At 55.1% G+C, this 10,889-nt stretch overlaps 1 protein-coding gene across 1 annotated transcript in view; it reads right to left on the bottom strand.

Moving 5' to 3' along the window:
* Window positions 1–10,488, bottom strand: part of Prdm11 (PR/SET domain 11) — a 70,999-nt gene extending 60,511 nt beyond the window's left edge. The window contains exon 1 of the mRNA XM_070032521.1: window positions 10,280–10,488. The gene's annotated coding sequence lies outside the window, so the exon portion shown is untranslated. The remainder of the gene's footprint in view (window positions 1–10,279) is intronic.
* Between the last annotated feature and the right edge of the window lie 401 nt (window positions 10,489–10,889).

The following is a 10,889-nucleotide window of genomic DNA, read 5'->3' on the forward strand; positions in this document are numbered from 1 at the left end:
CCCCAGGCTGGCTGCCCCTTCACGGGCTGGCTGGGTTGGGACCTGAATGTCCCTTGCTACCACAGTCAGGTGTTTATTGGCATCTGATTCCACAAACGCAGGTCTCAGCCTTACCCATTAGCGGGTCCACACAGGAAGCAACTGTAGGCCACTGTCCCCCACTAAACTCCTAAATAGGCCCAATGTCATCATACACCAGGCTCCCATAGCTGGCCAACCCCATCCTCTGCCTCCCACTTCTACCCCTCCCCAAACACAGCCTGGTATGGTGGCTGCCCAGACTGCACCTGGGCCAGCTGCTTGCCTGGCCAGCCAGGATGGCCACAGAACAGGTAGAGGCCTGCTTCCCTACCAAGAAACAGTGCCTCTGGGGCAAAGTCCTTATTCCTTCTAACAGGGTTCAAGGCATTCTCTAACCTCTGGCTCTGTACCCCTAGGGCCAGCTCCACCTGAACAGCAGATATCACCCACCATTTCCTGAGCCACAGGATCCTTCCACTGCCACCTTCCCCCATGCTGTTCCAGATGCCAGAATGCCCTTCCTGCTTCTCCACGCAGGATGCCCCTCCTTTCTTCCTCTGGGACACCCCCACACACACATCTTCACCTCCTGGGTGCCCAAGGCAAGCCCTTGGGTCTCTCCTCTCCCTCGCCTAGAGTTCCCCACTTCCTGCCTTCCACCACAGTTGGAATCTGAGCCAGAGCTGCTACTCTAATGATTTGTGGCAATGATACTTTTTTTTCCAATCTGATGCCAAATGGTGCTTTTATAAAATACAATACAAATGATGCTGCAATGCGAGTTTCTCAGTGCTTCCTTTGGGCATCTGTCCCTGTCTGCAGACTAGAAGAGTGTGGCTTCAGCGGGTGGCACAGCTGGCTCGCAACGGCACCGGCAGGACCACCCTGTTTCTGATGCCCGAGAAGAGACTGCACGTGGAGCTCACTGACTGTCCCAAATTTGTGTATGGCCTCTCAGTCACTTGCTGATCCAATATTAGAAGGAAAAATCCAGAAACCCCATAACATGGCAGTCACCGACATCAGGGCCCCTTTTCCCCATTTCCAGGTGACTAGCCTGAGTCCCAGCCGCCCCACTTCTGTGCTGCCTCTGCTCACCCAAGGGCCAGCAACTCGGAAGGTTCAAGTTGTCCAGGTCAACTCCACTGCTAGCATTTCCCACAGTGACAGTAACAGGGGATGAAGCTGGCTCAAACTTTGCAGCTGTGGGATCTAGGGTAAGTCCCTGCACTCCCCACCCCTCACACTGCAAATTCAGCTGTGTCTACCGGCTCTAATAACACCAGCACCATGGGTGCCTCAGGGAGGCCAAAAAAGAAACATGCTATTCAGGATCTGTGTGCCCCAGGACCCTTAGTAAGGCTTAGCTGGGGTCTTCTAGTCAGAGACCCGGACTGGGTCCTCTCTTGCTCAGCCCCTAGCCTCTCAAGTCCCTAGATCTTTTCTTTGGGGAAAGTGCTGGCCTGGAGGCTGTTGGCTGATTTCTTTTGCAAATGGCCCCTCCTATGCTGGGCGCTGGAGGCTCACACCTATAATCCTCGCTATGCAGGAGGCTGAGATCTGAGGATCAAGGTTTGATGCTAGCTTGGGCAGGAAAATCTATAAGACTCTCAACATCAATTAGCCAGCAAAAAAAGCCAGAAGTGGAGCTGTGGTTCAAGTGGTAGAATGTCAGTCTTGAAGGGAAAAGCTAAGGGGCAGTGCCCAGGCCCTAGTTCAAGCTCCAGTACTTACACACACACACACACACACACACACACACACACACACACACACAATTTAGAAGAATTATGGCTATATCACCTTGAGGCAGTCACTGAACCTGTATCGCAACTTTCCCTTCAGTAGCAGCACAAAATAAAATACCAACAATAACAGTAGTAGTAATTTCTTGCCCTGCCCCTCTCTCTCCTCTAGTCTCACAGATCCCTCCTTGGGACACCTGGGGACTCTTCTTCAATACGTCAATCCTAATCCTTGAGTGAGTTTCCTTACTTCTCTGGGACGCAGCTGTTCTAGGGAGGGGCTGTGCATGCCTGTGGGGTATGTATACACACACACACACACACACACACACACACACACGCACACACACGCACACACACACACACACACACACACACACACACACACACACACAGAATACTGTGGATTAGGGCAGGGAAGGGAGGAAGGTGGTATCAGGGACAGCCTCCCCTCCCCCCAGTCTGCTGCCCTCCTGCCTCCCAGAGGTCATTTACACCATGACAGTGCTGAGTTCACCCTAGCTGGGTACTGGTCAGTTGTCCCTCCCTCTGTGGTGCAGCTCTCCCCAGGCTGGGGCTGAGGGTCCAGTGGCTGCTGTCCCTGTCCTTCAGCTGGCCTTCTCCATCATGTGGACAGCAAGCAGTGATATCCTTTCCTGGCCTCACCCTTCTCTTGGGGGTGGGGGAGGGTGTGGGTGTTCGCTTGGACCCACTCTGTCCCCAAGTCACATGGATCCTCCCATCTGCTGGCCCTGCTTTTGCCTCTGACCTGCCCTGAGCGTGGGACAGAAGCCCACTGTCACTCTGCCGCTGGGGGGAGGGGCTGTGGCCTTTGTCCCCATGGCAAGGAGCAGGCTCCATGTCACACAACATTCAAGCGGCAGCTACAACCTCTTCACTTGGTGACAGACCACAGATACCAGCCAAACACCCTCGGTGTCCTCATTGGCTGTTTTAGTTCTGAAAAGGTTGGTACAGAGGAAAGGGTGCTAGATGTGGGTTCAAATTTCACCTTGGTCACTTTCTAACATCAGTCATTTGCCATCACCAAGCCTGCTTCTCTCAGCTGTATAATGGGGGTCCCTGGGGCTGGCCTGCTGTCTCAGGGTACAGGAGAAGGGCTATGGGTAAAGGGTAAAGCTGGGAGGAGAGTCCTGAATTCCCCTATGGGTCAGGTTGGACTAGCAGGGAAACCCCAGAAAAACGCAGAAGGTTCCAGAGACCCAGATGGGCCTCACTGCAAAGAATAGTCCTAGGTCTGAGGCTGAAACCCAGGGAGAAGAAGTAGGGAGGGGAGACAGGTGACCCCCCATATCCACACTCCTCACTGCTTATCACTTAATTGGAGGCTTTTGGTCTATGTGAACATGTCTCCAAGTCTTGGGCCCTGAGGTCTTCAAGGAGGCAGGGTTCTGACACCAACTGTGAAAGCAGACTCCACTTTTAAGGTGCCTAAGCAATCTGCTGAGGATTGTCAGGTAAAGAAAGAAAAAAGGACCAAGTCTTTCTTTATTAATGTGTGTTCCTCAGGGTGACCAGAAAGATTAGACTAAGAGGCAAGGTGCTAGTGGCTCACGCCTGTCATCCTAGCTTCTCAGGAGGCTGAATTGTGGTTTGAAATCAGCCTGGGCAGGAAATGCCCTGAGACTCTTACTTCTTAATAAATTACTAATAGGGCAGAAAGTGGAGCTGTAGCTAAAGTGGTAGAGTGCTAGCTGAGGGGAAAAAAAAGAAAAGCTCAGAGGTCTAAACCCAGGTCTGATTCACACACACACACACATTAGAACATGGCTGTGTGACTTCGCTGTCATCACTGAACCCCTCTGAGCCCCAATTTCCTTCCTCTAAGTGGACATAGAGGCTTCATGGGGATGTGGTCAAGGGTCTTGATATTCCAGAAGCTTCCCACGCCAGTGAAAATGGGATTTTCAATCAGGTCCAGAAGACCCAAGGACGGTGTTGTCCTCCACAGCACATAGAGCAAGGGAAACTGAGGCGCAGGCAGTGTAACAACGGGCCTTTGACACAAGCCAGTGGGAGGAGAAGAGTGTCTGAGGATGCAGCCAGGTGACCTTTAAACCCAAGGCCACCGATGCCCCACTTTTGCATCTGCAGGCTGTCCCCGGTCAGGGACACAAGATGACCTCCACGGCCAGGACATGTCCCCGGTGCCCACTGCCCTTCCATCAGGCAGGATACCCATCACCAGTGCCCAGTGCATCTTTCTGAGGGTTGTCTGTGCAGCCCGGAGCCAGGCGCCAGGTGGGGACAGCTGTCCCAGGAGAAGCGGCCTTGTGTCACGTCCTTGGGCTGCCAAGTGGCAGAGTCTGGAGGAAACTTCAGGACCTACCCAGCATGCTCTGCTGCCTCCCACCTGTGGGTCCTGGTCTAATTAGGAGCAGAAGCCAGCCACACACTAGGAGACCTCTGACCCTCCCCCTCCCCCAGAACTGAGACCCCATTGTGGGCCCTGAACTGCAGTATGGAGGGCCAAGTCCCTCTCCCTATCTTTCTCCCTTGGCAGCATCTCATCCTCTTCTCCTTCTACCTCAACTACTGCAGCAACCTCCTACCCAGCCTCCAGCCATTACTGCAGCTTTCTGGACCTCACATCAGCTTCCTCCTTATAAAACCCTCAGAGGCTCCCTGATACCCACAGGATGTAAACTCTTGAGCTCAACAGTCAGGACCATTACAGTCTGGCTGGGGTCAGGGACTGGGGTGAGGCCGAAGGTCTCAGGAGTCACGATGATCTGAGTTCAGATTCCTAGTTGTGCTGTTTACTGACATGTCTCTGAGCCTGTTTTCCTGAACTGTGCAATAAGGAATAATGGTGCCAGTATCTGGGCACTGCTGGGAAGGGTGGGTATAGCACTGTGCACAAGAAAAGCCTCCAGTTCAGTCTCATTCTCGCTATTCACACAGCAGTGCGGGTAACTGACATTCTATAATGAAGACAGAAAGAACACAAATGAAAAAAGAAAACCAAATCATGCAGTACCATTGCAAGCCGAAACCAGAAAGTGCCCACGAGAGGGGGATATTTATGCTAAAGTCTTGGTGGAGGCGAGGTAGCTTGCCGTGGGAGATAACTAGAGTGAGAGTGTTCCACGGGGGGGGGGCAACCAGCACAAAGGCCTTGAGGCTGGACCACAACAGGTGTGTTCATCCTATGTCCTGTCCAGTCTTCTCCATCTCCATCACACCCACTCCACACAAAAGACAGAGACCATCACCCTCCCCGAAGCCTTTCCCTGTGCCCCTGCCCTGTCCCAGGCCAGATGGCCTCTTCCCTGTTTTACCCTCTTCATCCTACCCAGCCATCAGAAGCCAGCCTACAGGCCGCCTAGCCTGGAACTGCCTGGCCCGGGGCTCATGTCTGGCCTGGGCATGGGAGCTCTATGAGGGCAAGGACTAGGCTGTGAGTTGCCTCTCTGAGCCTGGTGCAGGGCCTACCACAACAGTGACAGCAAACATACACTGAGAGCTTCTGCCAGGGACAAAGAGTGTGGCACATTGTGGGGGAGGGGAGGGACAGGGGGGAGGGGAGAGGGGACGTCAGCTCCTCTAACACGGATACAAATCTGCAATCGGAAATAAGCTTTTTAACAAATAACAGCTCAGTTTTCTCTTCTTTACTGTGGATGCTTTCTTTCTCTCCTTCTTTCTCTTTCCGCATGGCTTGATTTTCCAGCTGCTAGGCAGCCCCTCCCAGACCCCTCTCTGAGACCCAGAAGACTGGCAGGCGGCAGGGGGGTGGAGGGTGGAGGAATCAATCAACAGCCCAGCCAGCTTCAGAGCAGCTGTGGTGTGAAGGCCTCCAGACTCCTCCCTGGGCCAGGCACCCATTTGCTCAAACCCCAGTGTTAGGTGGCTATCACCATACTGGAAGCTTGTCACAAGGGGTGAGATTTATCACCCCACCTGACTCTTCTGAAGGGTGCCCCCTGGTGGTCCTCTGCCCCCATGCTGAGGGCACCCTCAAAGGAGTGTCATGGGACCAATACTACCATTCTCCCGGAATCCCTCCCCTCGCCTCTCATGGCTTTGATTTCCCCATCTGTGAAGGGGAAACACCTGTCTCAGTTACCCAACATAAGGTGGGAGGCGATGGCTTGGATGGGGTTCCTGCATTTGAATCTCAGCCCTCTGTGTGTAGGGAGTCACTGGTCATGGAGGGTACAGCCCTGGAAGAAATGAATGTAGTTCTTCCCAAGATCCTGATGAGCTCTCGAGAGGGAGTTATGGTAGAGAAGACAGCCTGACCTTTCCATGCCCTCTGGCTTCCTGTCTTGGCCCATGATCTCTCCCTGTCACTGGCTCCATGCCCGACGGTGCCCTCCGCCATGATACGACACACACAGGGAGTCTCATCAGAACCATGTGGTTTGCACTTCCACATTCCAAAACTAGTAGTTCAATAAACCTTTTTTCCCCCCTTATAAAGAACCCAGCCTCAGGTGAACTGTTGTTGCTTTGGAAAATGGGCCTAGACAGTATGTGGCACGCTTATTACTGTATCTGGCACATATAAGCCCTCAACAACCTTTGGCTGCCATCGCCATCAGCATCTTCATTATCCTTGGGTCGACTCTACAGCCCTTCCAAGGAATTATATCCTTTGCAGATCAGTGGGGACATCAAGAGTCTTTCCCTCTCATCCCATCCTCTCCTGGAGTGTTCCTCCAGGAACACTCCCTCCTGCAGCCTACCTGCCCACATCTGACTCCACCTGCCCACAGCTGAGGGAAGTGGTAGCCCTGCCTCCTGTCGGGGCCCTGTCTGTTGCCCCATCAAGGCTAAGGGACTCAGAAGAAGGCATTGAGGGAGCAGCTTACTCAGGCCAGTGGACAGAGCTGATGGAGGTCTGAGGGAGGAGAAAGGAGGAAACCAAATCCAACACAGCAAATGGAAAACAGCTTTCAGAGATGAGTGTACAAAGGAAAGGATGGGGAGAGCAGGAGAGGCCTCCCTGGGGAAGTGATAGGAAGCTGAAGATAAAGGGGGAAGAGGCCTCAGCAGGAGAGGGAGAGACTAGAATGCAAGGGGCAGAGGGAACAGCATGGAGAAAGTGCCATGATGGACAGCACATTGCAACAGAGGAGGATACAAAATTGTGTTCCCACAGAGACTGGTGGACTGCAGAAGATTTTCTGCCTGCTAAAGGTAGGGAGCCCCTGAAGGTTTTGTAGACAGGAAGTAACATCAAATGTGACGTTAAGCCAGGCGCCAGACTCACACTTGTAATCCTAGCTACTCAGGAGGCTGAGATCTGAGGATCACAGTTCAAAGCCAGCCTGGCAGAAGAGCCCAACTCCAATTAGCCATCAGAAAACTCACAAAGTGGTAGAGGGTGCAATGTGGCAGAGTGCTAGCTTTGAGCAAAAAGAGCTCAGGGACAGCGCCCAGGCCCTGAGTTCAAGACCCATGACGAGCGACAAGCACCACAAAATCTGATGGCAAAAAGGCCTCCCTGGCTGCTTTCCAAGCCATAGTCCTTCCCCTGTGTGCACTAGCTATGTGCATGCACAACTTGTCTCTCTGCCTGTCAGCCGATCCCTGCAGCAGTCAGGACAGGCCGGGTGATGCAGCTGTAACAAGCAACCCCAAATCTTGGTGGTTTCCAAGCACAGAGAGGTCTGGTTCTCACTTGTGCTACCTGCCCACCATCAGCCATCAAGGGGCTCTGCTCAAAGAGTGACAGAGGAATCCTGGCAGAAGAGTCACCATCCTGCCTACCACTAGATGCCACGGGGAGGTGAGGGCTGAGGGGATGGTTCCAGAAACAACCTAGACACATCACTGGAATTCCCAACACACTAGCCCACCTGTGCATGAGGGGACCTCCATTCAACCCTGCCAGTACCTAGAAGAACTGGAAATCTCTGTTCTCTAACCCAACAGCCCACTCTCCACCCCATCTTGCCCTTCTTTAACCTTCATCCATTCACAGATGACAATGGGTCTGGATTCCAGGGGGAGGGGATGGCCTGGCAGAGGGTTTGGTACACAACATAGAGATGCCTGGGAGGGCAGAAAAGGGAAAGGGTAAGGCTGGGAGGATTTCAGGTCACCTAACAATTTGGTTTTCTATCAGACGTGCACTGAGAAGCGGATCTCTGGCTGCAGTGGTGAGCAGGTGGGGCAGGGAGGGACAAGGTGGTGGCAGTCCACTCTTGATACTGTCCTGGGGAAAGGCAGCATGGTTTAACCCAAGATGCATGCTAGGGAGGGAAAGTTTGGGCTAGATTTGCTTGGGAGGAACACATTCTCTAGGCCTGTAGACTGGACTGACGTGAGGGAAGCAAACATCCAGCTTCTGCTTTAAGGACTGATGACTCCATGCTGTTGGCTAAGATCAGAGCCTTGGAGGAAGGCTGTGGACAGCCTTGGGCCTTCTGTGTTTGTCCTGATTCAGGACAGCCAAGAGGGCAGCCCAGGAACAAGCAGGTCTGATCCCTGACTCCTTGTCCAGTGCTCTTAAGAGTCCATACCTGGGAAAGTCTTGAGAATACAAGAGAGGGAAGGGACAAATGCTAAGATCTTCCATACCAAGGAGAACAAATGTGAATCATGTGATCCCAGTAGGCACACAAGTGAAGGCAAAATCATACAGAATTAGGCGTGATTGCTGGTCAAGGGTTCCTGGGGACAAGTCAGGAGAGCCCCTCAACTTTAGAATGACACCAAGGAAGAGAATCTGAGCCTGCACCAGCTGCTCCTCGGGTGTTGGGGAGACCTGTCCATCAGGGACTGAGTGGCAGTTCTGTGGTCAGGCAGTTCTGTTGTTCCCAGAAGGGTACCTCCAGAAGGAGAAACCGAGGCTTATGAATCCACAGGCCTGGATTTGATCTCTGCCTGTATTTAACAATCCAGTAGTCTGCAGACTGGCTGGATGCTCACCCTCCACCCCTTTAAGGAAGGGAAACTGAGTTCAGAGAGGTCAAAGGTAACCATGCAATGTCTGAAATCATATAGCTGTTCTGAGTAGTGGTGACTCCAAAGGAGAAGCCCTCTCCAGGAAGGGAAATAAAGCAGGGGGGCTGGGCTGTGTTCCCAGAAGGGAAGGTTTGTAGAAACAAGCCCCCAGTGTACAGTGCCCTCCCCAGCCATGTCCACTCCCCAGGAAAGGAGAGACACTGCAGCTTGCTACTCCTGGTCTGTGGCCCTCCACACACCTCCAACCAGGACCCCAGAGGCTGTCCCGCCCTCCCTCCTCCTTCCTTCCTCAGAAGCCAATTTGTGGGGAGGGCAAGCTTGGGTGCCACAGGCATTGCGCGCATGGAAAATTCTTTTACTTCAACCCAGACAAAACCCTTAAAGTTTACGGGGTTTCATCAAGAGCCATCTCGCTTTACTGAGCCCCTCCTTCCCTCCCTCTCCCCCCACTCCCACCCCAAAGAACTGGGTGTGCCTCTTTTCAGCCACCCTAAATTATACCCCACAGCCTTTGGCCACATGGAGGAGAAAGTATGAGAAAGAAGAGAGCTTTCATGTTTGTCTCTTCTAAGTCCAGCCCACCATTGGGGTGCGAGCCCCCCCCCTCCCCAACCCGGCACAAGACACACAGCAACTTTCCACGGGAGGGCATCGGCAGCGCCTCTGCATTCTCTTGGCCGCCACTGGCCTAGGGCACACCGGCCTTGACGGAGAAAGGTCGTCGGCCACCAAGTGCCTGCAGTTTCTGCTTCCAAACACCTTGGGAGCGCGCGGCGGGGACAGGGGGCGCGGGGGGGGGATAGCCCACCCCTAGAGTCTACCCCGCCACTGAGACTTTAAAAGAGACTCAAGAAACGCCTTGGGGTCGACCGAGATTATAGCCAGGAAACCGAGGGGTGAGAAGCAGCAGACCTCAGTGTCTGCCGCAGGGCGTCCCCCATCTCCATCCCTCGTCCCCAAACTCCCCAGCCCCATCCCCCCTCTCCCCAAGCCCCCCCATTCCCAGCTCCTCCTCCAAGCCCCCATCTCCATACCCCAACCCCCCATCCACTCCCCAAGTCTCCCCGAACCCACTTCCCAACGACCCCCCCCCCCACTCTCCATCGCTGTACCCGGAGAACTAGGCCGGCGGTGAACCCTCCCCGCTCGGCCCCGCCCCCCTCATGTCACCGCGTTCTAATTCCGAACGCTCGGGCCCGGGCGGCTGCTCCCATTGGTCGGCGGCCACGTCCTTCAGCCGGCGGAACGAACGCGGAGAGAAAAGGCTACATTGTAACAAGGCGAGCGAGCGAGGGAGCGAGCGAGGGAGCGTTCGCGGAGGAAAGAGGCGGAGGCGGCCCGGTCCCGCGGCGGCGGCGGCTACCTGCCGAGGGTTAACCCACCTTGGGGGACCGACCAGCCGCCCCTCCGCCCGGGCCGCACCCACCCCTCCCAAGCTCGGCCCCCTCCCCCGGGCCGCCTGCACCCCGGCTCCCCCCACCCCCGTCCACCCCCAGCCCCGAGCTCGCTGGCAAACTGCCGAGCGCTTTCCGAAGCCATTTTCAATGGCCACATTGGCTACCGGGCTGACTCACCTTCCCCGGATCACCGCGGCAGCCGCGGGGCCCGGGCGGCGCGGGCGGCCCGGAGGCCGGCTCGGAGGCGGCGGCGCGGCCCGGCGGGCGGCCCCCCGCGGCGGGAGCGGCCGCGCTGCGGGCGCGCGGTGCCCGGCGAGGCAAAGTTTCAGCGCCAGCCTCGGCGCGGCGGCGGCGGCTCTCGGCTGCTCTCCTCCCCTGCTTTGACCACCATCTTATTAGTACAGGAAATGACATGGAAAACGGAAGAAAGCGGCGTTTGGGGCAGACGCGGACCCCCCAATTCAGGGGCCGGAGCCGGGACTCACCAGCCGCGTCCCAACCCGGCCCCGGGAGAGAAGTCTCGGGGACCCCTCTCGCGGTCCCGCGCCTGGCGCACGGGGGGGACCCCAAAAGGAGAGGGAGAGCTTTATAATCAGCCCGCGGAGAAATCGAGAAAAAAAAATAATAAATGGGAAAGAAAAAAAAAAGGAAAAGGTTGAAAGAACTTTCCAACCGCGATACTTTTGGGGGGTCGGAATTAAAAGTTGCCGAGGCTTCGAGAATCATTGGGGGGGGGCTTCGCCTCGGAATTCCCGTCCGCCCGATGTCCTTTTGGGGACAAATGGGG

The sequence above is a fragment of the Dipodomys merriami genome, unplaced genomic scaffold (genome assembly GCF_024711535.1).
Source record: "Dipodomys merriami isolate MVZ:Mamm:240054 unplaced genomic scaffold, mDipMer1.0.p SCAF_21, whole genome shotgun sequence".
Taxonomy (NCBI): Eukaryota; Metazoa; Chordata; class Mammalia; order Rodentia; family Heteromyidae; genus Dipodomys; species Dipodomys merriami.